Here is a 13,741-nt window from a genome sequence, read left to right on the forward strand (position 1 = left end):
GTGTGAGATTATTGTTGCTATTGCCTGTTCCCTCTAACTATATTTTCTTTGAAAAGACTTTAAAGAATTAGGATAACATAATTGCTTCCATGATGTGGTTATGCATGCCAAAGCAATTCCCCCTATTTTTTTTAAAGATGGGTATGAGTCATACTATAGAATGAATACTAACAGACTTATCAAATATAGTGAGAACAATCTTTTTGGCTCTACCTCTTTGTAAGAAGGACTTTCTAAGCAGCCTGTAGATACCAGCAATAAAATCTAACATGTGTCAGGTGCAGGAAACCAGGACCCAGCATTATTCAAATGAGTACAGGTTTATTCCATGCTATCTCTAAACAAGAATATAAACTACCAGCAGTCAAGGCAAATTGGTCAAGGCCATGTTTTTTCCAGTTGCAATGTATAGATGTGAAAGTTGGACCATAAGAAAGGCTGAGTGACAAAGAATTGAGGCCTTTGAACTATGGTACTGGAGAAGACTCTTGCGAGTCCTTTGGACTGCAAGGCATTCAAACCTGTCAGTCCCAGAAGAGATCAACCCCAACTGCTCTTTAGAAGGCCAGATCCTGAAGTTGAAACTCAAATACTTTAGCCATCTAATGAGAAGGAAGGACTCACTGGAGAAGGGCCTAATGCTGGGAAAGATTGAGGGCAACTGAAGAAGGCGAGGATAGAGACTGAGGTGGCTGGATGGAGTCACTGAAGCAGTAGGCATGAGCTTAAATGGACTCCAGAAGATGGTAGAGGACAGGAAGGCCTGGAGGAACATTGTCTATGGGGTCGCGATGGGTCGGACATGACTTCGCGATTAACAACAACAAAAGAGTCAATGGAATTCAAGGAGGCTGGATTAGATCTCTTGTGGACACAAAGACTCAGCCTGATCATCTCCTACAACATGGCTTCAGGTTTCCAATGTCACTCTACAAAAGAGAAAAGAAACCTGTTGCCAATTTCTCAAGTTAAATACAAACAATGCTTATTTGAAATCTGCCATTTCTACCCTGATCCAAATCTAATCTGAGAGAAGTCGATTTGTAGAATCATTGCCACAAAGAAGAGGGGGTCAACCTATTTTCCAAATCACCAGAAGGCAAGATAAGAAACAATGGATGGAAATTAATCAAGGAGAGAAGTAACCTGGAATTAAGGAGAAACTTCCTAATAGTGAGAACAATTAACCAGTGGAATAGCTTGCCTTCAGAAGTTGTAGATGCTCCATCCCTCGAGGCTTTTAAGAAGAGATTGGAAAGCCATTTGTCTGGATTGGTGTAGTGGGGGTGGTGGACTAGAAGACTTCTAATTTTGGTTAAACTTATTAACTCTTATTTTGGTTAAATTTGTGATATGTTTTCATTGATATGGTCTGTTGCTTAATGGGACACTTTAGCAGCCTTATTCATCAATACTAACTATACAATAGCAATGCTCAAGAAAATTATCTAGACAAACCTTTCTTTTCAACATATCAAAATGGTAAAAGTAAAGGTAAAGATTTCCACTGTCCAGTCTAGAGGATGGTGCTCTTCACTGTTTCCTAGCCAAGGGGCCCAGCATTGTCCAAAGACACTTCTATGGTCATGTGGCCAGCATGACTATATGCCATAAGCACATGGAAGGCTGTTATCTTTCCCATTAAAATGTTACCTAATTATCTACTGATATTTGGATGCTTTCAAACTGCTAGGTGAGCCAAGTAATGGGAACTTACCCTGTTGAGTGGTACTCAGGTCTTTACTCTGGGTGTCAGCTTTTTAGCTGAGAAGCTCGGCATCTTTAACTGCTGAGCCATTGTGTGGTAGCTTAGAATAGCACTTATAATAGAATGAGTCTTTGTTTCTTTCCTTGTTAGAACTTGACCCATCTTAGGTTGCTATCTAAGGAACGATTGAGAGAACAGCATGTACAGCTGATCTCAATTGCAAAAGAAAAAGTAAGTCCTGGCAGGAAGTGACAAGTTCCTAAAAATGGAGTATACCTTGGAATAATCAGGATTCAGGAAGAAATCAGAAGAGGTCAAGTTTAGAGAGACTGGAGGTTGATTTCCCTTTATTTCCACTAGTTGGGAACAGGGCTCCTCCTCTTTTTCTTTGTTTGAAAGGCAGCCAGACAGAGGATCATCCTCATTCAAAACGTTAATATGATTTTAAAATGTGGGACAGAAGGGGCAAAGTGCTTTATCAAATGGACAAACAAATATCCCGTGATTTAAATTTCTGAAAGAAAAAAAAAACATGTTTCAGTTTAATACTTCAATCCTGAACCATTAATCAAATGGCTTTTATTAATACACGTGATACAAACATACAGCACTAATTTTATTCAAATGGTTGTCCTGATAATTTTACATGGGCTAGTGTTTTTTCCCATCATTCCCTTGATACACACATCAGGCATAAAATAAAGATGAATTTCTTTTTAAAATATTGGCACTTTTTAACTAATACAAGCAAAACCAAATTCAAAAAATGCACAGTCTAAATGAAAAGAATTAAAAGCAGCAAGAGAGAAGACAATCCTTGGATTCTATGCAGTGAGGAAACTCTTGCATATTATTGGATAGCCAAACTAATCAGGATTTGCAAAAAGAAAGAAAGAAGTCCTTCTAAGTCAAACTAAATGTACAACTGCCTCACCCAGTTTCTGTTATTGCTAGAAAACAATCAGAGGAAGACCAGAAGTTACTTATTTATTGGCGAAGTATAGAACATGGAGATCAGCAGCTCTGCAGATCTTTTGAATTCTACATCTTTAATATCTACAAAGTTCATTTCAGTATGATCTCCCAGCAAATATTACAGAGAACACAACAGATCCAATTCAATAAACCACTTTTTTAAATAAAACTGGATTTTGAACTGCATTATAACAAATGGAATGCCACTGCATTGGTTTAGCAAGAAACTAACAAACTTTTAGTGTTGCTGTTTACATTACTTCCTGGAGCTCTTGTATTAGATTTTGCCAGTGGTGTAAGCTCTTAAACTGATATTCTGCACATGCTTACAGGAAATAAAGGACCATTAAGAATGTACATAGTTCTCAGTCAAGATCAATAGATATTCCTGTAACCCCAGGGTGGGTAAACCTTTGGTGGCTAGGGACCTTTGCTGGTGCTAAATTGAAGAGAATGGGGTAATGATGCAAGATAATTGAAGCCTGGAAGGAAGGAAGCAAATTTCTTGGAAGTTTGTTTATTTTAATGATACTAGGTCTATTTATTTCTGAGTTTTCTCCACCTTAACATGGTAGGAAACAATGCACCCACCTTCCCAACATAGTGGACAGAGGTAAATCTGAGCTTGTAAAAACAGTGGCTAGTGATCCACATGTATAAACATAAAGAGGCCAACTTTAAGGATTGAATACACAAACATGCAAACATGATATTGGCTTTAAGGGAAAAAAATAACTAAAACTTAATAATAAATGAATACATTGGATGGAACTCTCCTCCTTTTGCTTCACCATAAAGACAAGTGACAATTAGAGTGCCTCCATCTGACAGCAAGAAGAGAGAGGGGAGCAGGAAAATTAGCCTGAAGAATGGAACATCTTCCTTATTGTTTATCAAGGAACTGTCTTTTTAAAGATGGCACTAAAGAAATCACAGGAAAATGAAGTACGATTTACCAATCAGGTCTTTCCTTTTCTTTAAGTATACTCTGTTGAGGTGGTTATCAATATTTACCGTAATTTCAATAGAACCAACCTAGATATTTACCTTGTTTGTTTCTTTATTTATTCGATTATCTATTGTCTTTTCTTCAGGAATTCAAGATGGTATACCCAGTACTTCATTTTCCCATTCTCCCCTCCCCCACAACTACCATCTTGTGAAGTGTTTTAGGTGAAAGCCAATGGACTTCTGGAATTGAGGGTGGACTTCAACTGGGCCTGTCAGCCCATCACCTGAATCAACACACCACATTAAGTCACTCTGTGCCTAGTTCTGCTTTAAAAGTTCAATGGTCAAGCAAAATGGTTTAAAACTTTGAGCTTTGTTTGCCTCTCAGAATCAAGTTGAAGATTCATACTAGTAAAGATTGTAGAACAGTTACAATCAGGACCAACTAAAGTGGGGTTCAAACATTTGGGGGTTACTAGGGCAATGTCATGGATTTCTGTGTTTTTTTTTTCTACCAACTACTGTTCATTGGGATTTTTGTAATTTTCATCTAGGATTTTTTTTCCTAAAAAATCTTTCTTAAGATGTTTCATACTATTTTGAAGTCTTACACAAACCAAAAGTTAATATTAATATTTTCAGAATTCTCCATCATCACTCTAAGCCCTCAAAATGTCCATCAAACAGATTTTTTTTAAAAAAAGTACTAAGATAGAATAAATAGAAAAACACTCGATTGTTCTATGGTCTTTCTCCCCCACCTCTAAAATGCACCTTTAAAGTGTTCATATTCAAAGTAAACTGAGAACAATATCTTGGACTTCCTTGAAGGGAAAAGTGATAAGAAATTTTAGTATATTAATTAAAGAAGCAAGCGAGTATTTGAAAGCTGTCCTGGGTTGTTTTCCTGATTATTTAATATATGATTCTAGCTCGGTGCTATGTTCTAATGGCTTCCTGCCTGTTTTTTGGTAATAAGTAATTTCCGTACCAAAAAAAATCAGATATTAGGGCTGGGAACCAAAATTTTGTTTGTGCTGCACCTGTGATATTATGCATATGACAAAGAATGTACTATTTTGCAACAGGATTATTATTTGTGTCCAAGACCTTAATTACAAGTATACTATCAGAAGCAAGCATTTGGAGAGAAAGTTGTAAACAAAACAAAATAGGAGCTTTAGTAGAGTTCACCTGACTGCTATCAAAATGTTCTTCCAACTAACTGAACACATGCTTATATTTGCTCAGTCTAGAACTTGCAAAATTTCAATGATAGATTAACCAACACTAGCTATCATAGGGCACCCAGGAACCACAATTGAGGGCTAGCCTAAGAATCAGAGCAAACATTAAAATTGGGCCTGACAAATTCACTGTAAGAAGTCACACTAAGGATAGTATATTTTCTCAGGCAAAGTTTTCCTCCATCTCCCGGAGAAAAAATAATAATATTAAAGACCACTCATTGGGCATAGTAGGTTCAACCACCTGTGAATCCACATAGTTAAAGAGAACAAGATGCTAATTAGAGGAGTTATGTGAGTGCAAGCTCTTCATGATTTAGTTTTGGTTAGTTGAGGCAATTCCAGATCATTTTGCCATTGTTTTGATAGGGAAACCAGATCAGGTGTGAGGAGTTCTGGATGAGCTGAGTTAGGCCCAAGACTTTCATGGAGGCAACGAATTCCTGAGCAGGCTTAGACTCCCAGAGAAAGCAGGCTGAAATCACCCAGGACAATGAGCCTGAGGAATTCCACTGCAAAACCTGAGATGGAGTCAAAGAGCACCTACATTTCTACGGTGTTATGTTCTGCCATTTTGCCTGATTAAGATAAAATCACCTTGCTGCATTAATAATTCATAAAAAAGTACTAAAATGCAAGGCATGTGCCTCTCCTTAGCCTTAAAATAGAGCATATTTTGCTATGTGTCCTCTCCACCCATTCAGTTATATTGTCATCCACTGCAAGTTATAATGATACCAAAATTTGGATAGCATTTGGCAAAATCATGTTACAAATCCCACCCTAAACCCTTTTTATCAGACATTGGGACTCAGTGTCTCATAGCTTTTGCATCATAACATCATGTTACCCATTTTGACATTTGTTGCCCCATATATGCCCCTTGATTTTGCATCAGAATAACTTCTGCAGGGTTCATGTAGCTGTTAAAAGCTTCAGTGCTAATGTAAATAGAGATAGAACTGGAATTTCCTCAATACTATACCTGCATTGGAATCCTATAACTCAAATTCCAGGAGTACTGAACCCAGTCCTCTTATCTTGAGCATCACATTAAATGCTGCAGTGTGCTTTTGTGAGTTTGGGTGGTTGTCTTTATTACTCTGGAAAGTTAAACAAAGGCATTCAGTGCTGGACTAGACACCTTAAGGAGTCTAAAACTCTGAAAGCAATGGTTCTGGATAGCAATGGCCTTTTGTCCTGGAGAATGCTTAGATGGAGTTGGGTTAGTCTTGTGCTCCCAGTGATGTGTGATTTATTTTAGCTCCCTTATCTGACCTCTAAAATGTTTTGTCTGGTATTGTAGGGCAGCAAAAGAAAATGGTAAAACTCTTGTTTAACTGAATATATGTTATGCCCTGCCTTCCCCCACCTCCTCCATATGGAGTAAATCTGTATGAAGTGGCCATTTGGATTTGTTTATGATAATTCACAGAACAGTATCCCATATAAGGACCTGTTTCTGTCTCATCTCTCCTCTCCACTAAATAATAATAATAATAATAAAAAAACCCTCTGTAAAAAAGAGGGAGTAACTGCTTATATGAAGACTTACAGTCCTAATTATGTCTGATAGTCTTCCCGTCATTAATAGGATTCCAAAAGGGTAAAGCAAAACAGATATTTTTTATACTTCATCCTGGGCTGTCATTGTGATAGAAGTCAGGGACAAATTGCTAACATTTTAGAACAATTTTCTTTTAAAAACTAACTCTCTCTCTCTCTCTCTCTCTCTCTCTCTCTCTCTCTCTCTCTCTCTCTCTCTCTCCCTCCCTCCCTCCCTCCCTCCCTCCCTCCCTCTCTCTTTCTCTCCCCACCCACCCCCTCCAGCTTACCTACAAATTTGAGTGTTAAAAGCTGTCTGCATTTACTACATTGGAAAGCTTAAAAGGCAGAAATAATACCAGCAGTTGTATGTCACTACTCCAAAAAGAAAAGTGAGTGAATGAGTTTTGGCAATAACTGTTTGTGAGGCAGCGTGCCAGCATCCTGATTCAGTGTTTATGGGAACATCTTGAAATAGCTCCCCAATTAATGATTACATCTTCCATCACTCCAGTATGATGTCTGAACATGAGGAAAAAGTAAACAATCGTTAATGATCGGGGACCTGCTGGCAGATGCAGCCTTTGCTCAGAACCCAGTTCTTTCCAGGCATAATCCCTTCTGATCCAACAGTCCACTTGGGGGTTGGGGGGTGGATGGGGAGAACACTCTCCCCAATTTGCAGACTCAGAAAAGCTACAGCCCAGCAACTTTCTCTTCTCCTGAGCTGCTTTCACTGTGTTTCACACAAGCTATCAAATTCCTTCCTGGGACAGCTGGCGCATACTAGAAATGGCCTATTTTTTTCATTTGCTAAGAGGAATAAGAAATACCATTAACCAAAGCCTTGTAGGGCTGCCAATTTCCTCTCTGTCTGCCTGTCTCCAACTCTGGTGTGTTCCGTCCATTTATTTTGTGGAATGCAAAGCAAGCAAGATTTATAAGTAAGGGTGGATTTTTTCCTCTGACTTTTAAATTTCTGGCCGGGCTAGCAGGAGACATTTTCTTCACTCCCTTGGTTTCTTCTATGTGTTATTATTTGTGACCTCCTGTGGTAGGAGTCGGTATTACTCTGAGGAAAGCAAACACTTGGCTTCAGAAGCTCTCTTGTCAATAAAAAATGTTCATAAAAATATCTCTGTCCCAAAGTAGAATTGTGTGCAGAGGGCCTCTTGATGTTCTCCACCCTATTTGCAAGCAGAGCAATAGTGGGGGCAGTGAAGCATTTCAAAGAATGTCTTCAGAGGAGTAGGAACTTTTTCCAGGAAAATCTTCAGTTTGAATAGTAATTTAATAATAGCAGAAGTTCAGCTTCCTCCTCCCCTTTTTTCTCTCTTTGTTTCCTGTCTCTGAAAAAGGCGGCAGCAAGGGCAGCCTGGCTCCCATTTTGAATCCTCCTCAGTACCACAGAATTACCATAATGTCTGAGTCTTTTGCATGTTTCTGGGGAGATGGATAAAATAGTTCCTACAAAACTGAGTTGGCTAAGATTTGGAGAAAACAAATTGCAAAGAAATCCAGCTTGGAATGTGCTCATATGCCTCTATTTGGAATATCTGTAAAAGTGCACGTTAGTGGACAAGTTCAATATTTTTATCCATTATTGTAAAAGTGAAGAGTTTTCACTGGGTGGTAAGAGAACAGCTAAAAATGACCAATCCATCTATTATGCTGATATGGAAACATAATTAGAAAAAAATATGGTAAAAGTTATGTTACTTTTAATCGGTGATTGATTACCCCCCCCATCATTACCACCCCAGTTCAATTATGCCCAATTTTCAGTGTTCTTGGCAAATTATTTTTTGGATCGATCCTAATTCCAATAAAATCATTTATTTTATTCTGAGGTTGGTGGGGTGGGAGAGTCACAAACATTCATAATAGAAGTCACAATATTGCAAAATTTGAACACCTCACACTAAGATACATTTTCTTATTCAGCTATAGTGTAACCATCAACTCTTGAGTTAGGTTCCACCCCTTATATATCTTGTGAAGGTATTCCATAAACAAGTGATTGGAGGCTGGGACCACAAATGTATTAAGAAAATAACTTGGCAATTTTGTAAGCCAATTTCTTTTTACCAACTTTGGAACCACTTTCTGTAGTGTTTTGCAAATGTCTAATGGAATCACAGTTGGAACCACATTTCTTTACTTTTATTATTTTTTTCCCCAACTTTGCACTCTCACTTATTAAACCTATTATTATACTAATACAGATGCTTTCATTAGAGTTATGGCATGAGAGGGAATAGAGTGAGAATTTGCTCATAATCTTTTTAATTAAAAGAAATTATTTCTTACTAGAGAGAGCTTTAAATAGGAAAAAATATTAAAAAAATAAAACAGTTCACTCCCTCAACACACCATACTTACCTGTGACAGCTTTCTAGCGGTACAGTTCTTGATTTAATTCTCAATAGAAAAAATAAAGTGGGCTTTACTTCCAATGTGTCTTAATGTTCTGCAGCATAAAGCTCTATGTAAAAATTAATATGGAATGTATAGTTTACTACCACTACTACTAAAATTAAAGAACCCTTAAACATAGAAGAAGTCCTATCTAAACTCCAAGGTAGTGTAGTTCAGGTAAAGAAAATTAGAACTGTGGATTCAGTTGCCTTTCATCCCCAAAGGATTCCTGCTGTTACATCAAGGTCTAAGATCCACATATATTTCCACACACATTCATGCACAATCCTTCATACATATCCCATTGTATCTCACTACCCTGGAGGCACATAAACTCATGTATACTTCATCCCCATCTCTGTTTTGTCCCCAGAAGTATCCACAGGGTACTTTTGTCAAAATGATGAAAGCAGCATCACACCATTGTATCACAAACTTTGCCCATTTGTATACAGTATGTATGCAACATTGCAACATATGGAAAAGGAGAGCAGGGCTTATGGAGTAAGTTTTGTTGCAACACTTTTGCAAGTTTATGGCAACACTTTTGCCATTTGACACTTCCTTGATCTCCTCCCAGAGAGGCCTCCTGATCTACAAATGGACAAATTACTATACCTTTATTCTTGCTCAAGAGCCATGGCTAGATTTGGTGATTCGTCCACCCGTCTTGACCTTCTGAGACTTCAGATGTAGCTGTTGAAATCATGTTTAATCTAAAAATGATTCAATTTCATTTTGTCCTGATTCTGCCCATTTTTTTGCCCATGTTTTTGTTTTAAGGTGGCCTCCTACATGCCTTTCAGAGTTTGTGCATGTGGCAGTTAGTCAAATGTACTCAATATACAAAAACCTCTCCCACCTTTATTGTCAGAACCAGATACTTTAGCTTTTACATATGAACTGAACCTGAGGGAGTTGTAGAGTCAAAGTCCTTTTTATAAATCCCTTATTTCACTTATGTTTGAGCAGACCCACCCTGACTCAATTACACTAATGTTGAACTTGCCTCTTTAGGGCTGGCAGAAGATCACACAATTTTGCTAAAAAGACAAAAAAAAGTTCCAAATTCCCCCCACTCCCAAAAAGGAGCAATTTCTGCTCTAAGGATGCATGGAAAGAAAACCAATTTCTGCTATCCCTTTTTATTTTGCTTTTTTCCTCCACATTCATATCCCCCAGATTGTAATTCTTAGTCCAACTTTAGAATTTTCTATTTCTTCTTATCAAAACAGAAGAATTCATTTGCTGTAATTTTTTCATATTTGTGTGAGATTTTTGTTTTAGGTTTGAAAGTAATTTCTTACATTTTGAATCAAGTTTATTGTTATTTCTGTCATGCTAAAAACCCAGCTTACATTTAAAATGTTTGGATGAGGCTGAAGGAAGAACTTATGCACAAATGTACATATTCCAACATTTTGTGGAAACTTAAATATTAATCATAGCCCCTACCTTATACTTTCAACCCCAGCAAGGAAGTATCATATGATAGATGGTGTATAACAAGCTGGAAATAGCCATATCTATAAAATGTATGTACTGCCTTCAATCTACCCATTTCTCTTGGAGACATTTATTACTTTTATCTTCTAACAAAACAAATGAAATTGAATCTAAGAAACCTGTGAGATCCAATACAATGTTTTTACTAAAGTGCTAGACTACAGAATCCTTATTCATCTCAGCACGCTTTCAGCTAGTTTTGGACAAACCAATCTATCCCTATCTCACAGAATTGTTATAAGTATGACATGATCAAAACTCATACGTGTTATTTGAATTCTTGAAGCAAAGACATGATGCAACAATTGTAAATTAATATTATACAAGAAGGTAGAAACTGAATCATGGGCATGTAAAGTGGGTCTTCCACTATATGAACAATTACATCAGATCCTTTCTACGGGGAACTTGAAGTTGAACTGGCTAGATACAGATCACAATAGCAAAATATTTTCCTGCATAAGACAAGTTATATTAATAAGACCCAGGCAAAGAACATCATTAGGTCCTGGCATTTATGCCACTGTGCCCAAATCAGAATATAAATATATGTTCTACTTAATGGATAGTGCTACAACCTACACTGTTGCTTCACTTAATCTGAGTAATCGGCTTTTTTCAGAATATGTGTCTCTATGTGTGTTTACGTGTGTGCATGTCTGTGTCTTCAAGTTAGCATCGACTTCTGGCAACTGTCTGGGCAAGTGCCTGCAGTTTTCTTCGCAAGCTTGAAAGCTTTGGAGAACAGTGTGATGCAGCATTTCTCAGTGGCAGCAGCAGTGCTAAGACTGAAGTCAAGACCTGGAGTAGTGGCAGCCAGCTGAGATTGCTGAAGGTCCTAGGACTCTACTTCAGGACCAGCCTCAGCGTTGCCACTGACTGCCACCATGCAGGCATCCCAGATTTTTTGGGGGGGGGGGAGATAGGTGGAGGGAGGGTTGCAGTGTCCCTGAGATTGTAAATCTGGGTGGATTGCCAAGCACCCAAATTCTGACTATGTAATCATGGTGGCATTGCAACAGCTATAACTTTGGGCAGCGGTCATAAGTCCCTCCATTTAGCGTCATCATAATTTTGCATGAATGAAAGGTTATAAATTAAAAACAAAAATAGCCACTACAATATTGGGAGCTGGTTTTTTTCTTTAATATTTTCAAAAGTTTTGATGAAGAAGGCAATGGTTGTAAAGTTTTCAGGTGCCTCTTTGGTATTTGTTGCTTTATTTTGGGCAATGAAAAGTTTGGGATGGGATCCTTAAAATATACTGGTGTTTGAAACAACTGGAACTGTGTAAACAATTCTAAACAGTATGTGTGGAAATCAATCTTTTTGTTGGGGAAAAATAATGAGATTTTTAAGCAACTTCAACTATTTAATAAAATGGTTGCACTTTCCAGTGATAGCAACATGCAATAAGATTTTTTTTTAAAAAAAAAAACCTCAATTAATTGTAAGTGTGTTTTTCATAATATTCCTGTTTATATGGAGATGAACGTTTTAAGTTTAGAAATATCTCATGGATTTAGGGATAGGTTTTGTTTTGTTATTTTTATATTCCTAGGCTGCCTTGCACGTTCTATATTTCTTCATTTTTCTGGTTGCTTACACATTACTCATTGCTGACCTTTCAACCTGATTCTGCTGAGAAGTTTGTAATATATGAGTGATAAATCTTTAACCTAGTAAACATATGGCTTCTGTAGGCTGCTATGTTAAACATTTCTCAAAGCTCTTCATAAATTTACTTAACTGTTGTTAAGTTGTTTTGTATTCAGCCTATCTCCAAGAATAACTAACATTTAGTCTCCCTTCTTAATAGCCTTCTAGTATGCAATAGTCTCAAAAAGGAGATTTTTTTTAAAAAAACTACCCACTTTTCTGTAAATAGGTATAGCTGATTTACATTTATCATGAGAATTGATATTCCATGAATATTGTGGAAAAAACATTTTAGCCAAGCTTATGAACAGGTCTATTTGCCATCATATGCACTTCTTATAGCATATAAGAATTATAATGTTATAGATGGGAAACAATTCCTAATAGAAAATACTCAGTACTCTCATCTTGTGAGATAAACTTGTGTTTCCTACAACTTGGTGAACTCACTTTGCTGAAGTCTTCAAAAAGAGACATGATTATCATCTTTTCTACCCCACTTTACCCTTTTGTCTATGACCTAGTAAGTCTTTGTAAGCAGAGTTAGCCATTCGTAAGTTCTTCTCTATTGTATCATTAATTAATTATTGCTGACCAGTCAGACCAGCCGCATGTGGTTTCAGAACATGATCAAAGTCAATTTCCAATGAATCTAGTAAACCAGATGTCAGATTAGTACATTCTTGTGGCTTGCTGCAAAGATTTTATTTCTGGATCTCAATAAAGCCTTGCCAAAGAGAAAGGATATTAATATATTCCTAGCAGGTCAGTCCAAAGGTCATTCTCCAAAACCTGCAATGGATTGTGTGGCAGAGTGTGGCGCCTTGTTTATGTCCAAGTGAAATAGTCCTGCCTTTTGCTCAGTCTCACTTAACTAAAATAGATCTTCATTGACAGTTTTACAATGTTAGACAAAAGCACAATTTATTTAAGACATTTGGGTCCTCAACAGGAATAAAATATTTACCAATGTCAATGGAAACAGTCATCATGGTGATCCAATTAAAGTTTTACACAACTTCAGAAGTTCATCTCTCTTCTTGTTCAATCTCATGATAACATGAGTTTCATTATGTTGTATTTATGCTTTACTTTCTTTCTTCCTCTTCATTGTATTTTTGAAGGCAAAAATGAAACAATGATTGTTCCTCAATTAGAGTTCTCCCAATTTTGAGGCTTCCGGGCACATGCACTAATAGTTAACTCTGGTGTAGTCATAATGGTTTCATCATGTGCCTCCAAAGTTAAACCACTGAGAAATAGAAGAATAGTAGTTTCAGACTCCTAGGAAATCCATTATTTAGGGATGTGAAAAAATCTTTGGAGAAAGAAGGGTAAAGGAGAGGAAGAAGAAAAGAAAGTCAAATAGGACAAAAAAGGGCTGAGTATACACAGGAGTGAGGCTAACATCCTACAGCAGCAAAGAGAAATGGAAAATGTTTAATTCTTTAATGTCATTTAGTGGCTCTGTGGACTCTGCAGCCCAAATCTGGGAACCTTTCTCCCCACATATTAGAGTGGTATGGATCTGTGTGAATGTGCTTTAGTTTATTGTCAGAGATATGGGGAACATTTTCAGTCTGTTGGTTATTTTTGCATAGATTTTTTTTAAATTACATACATACAGACACACATAGTGAATTAAATTCTTATTCTTGTAGAATAGGGGTGTCAAACTGCCGGCCAATGGACTGGATGTGTCACATGGAAGCTGCACCAACCCCTGTTCCAG

The 13,741-nt window shown here is 37.3% G+C and overlaps 1 long non-coding RNA gene across 1 annotated transcript; it reads right to left on the reverse strand.

Moving 5' to 3' along the window:
• Positions 1-1,181: 1,181 nt before the first annotated feature.
• LOC120314542 lies at positions 1,182-6,802 on the reverse strand. Its single transcript, XR_005558479.1, has 3 exons — positions 6,717-6,802; positions 5,867-5,984; positions 1,182-2,222 (listed from the first exon to the last, which is right to left on the reverse strand). It is a non-coding gene; the product is annotated as an uncharacterized LOC120314542 (long non-coding RNA).
• Between the last annotated feature and the right edge of the window lie 6,939 nt (positions 6,803-13,741).

The sequence above is a fragment of the Crotalus tigris genome, unplaced genomic scaffold (genome assembly GCF_016545835.1).
Source record: "Crotalus tigris isolate CLP2741 ecotype Arizona unplaced genomic scaffold, ASM1654583v1 scf7180000018941.1685476, whole genome shotgun sequence".
Taxonomy (NCBI): domain Eukaryota; kingdom Metazoa; phylum Chordata; class Lepidosauria; order Squamata; family Viperidae; genus Crotalus; species Crotalus tigris.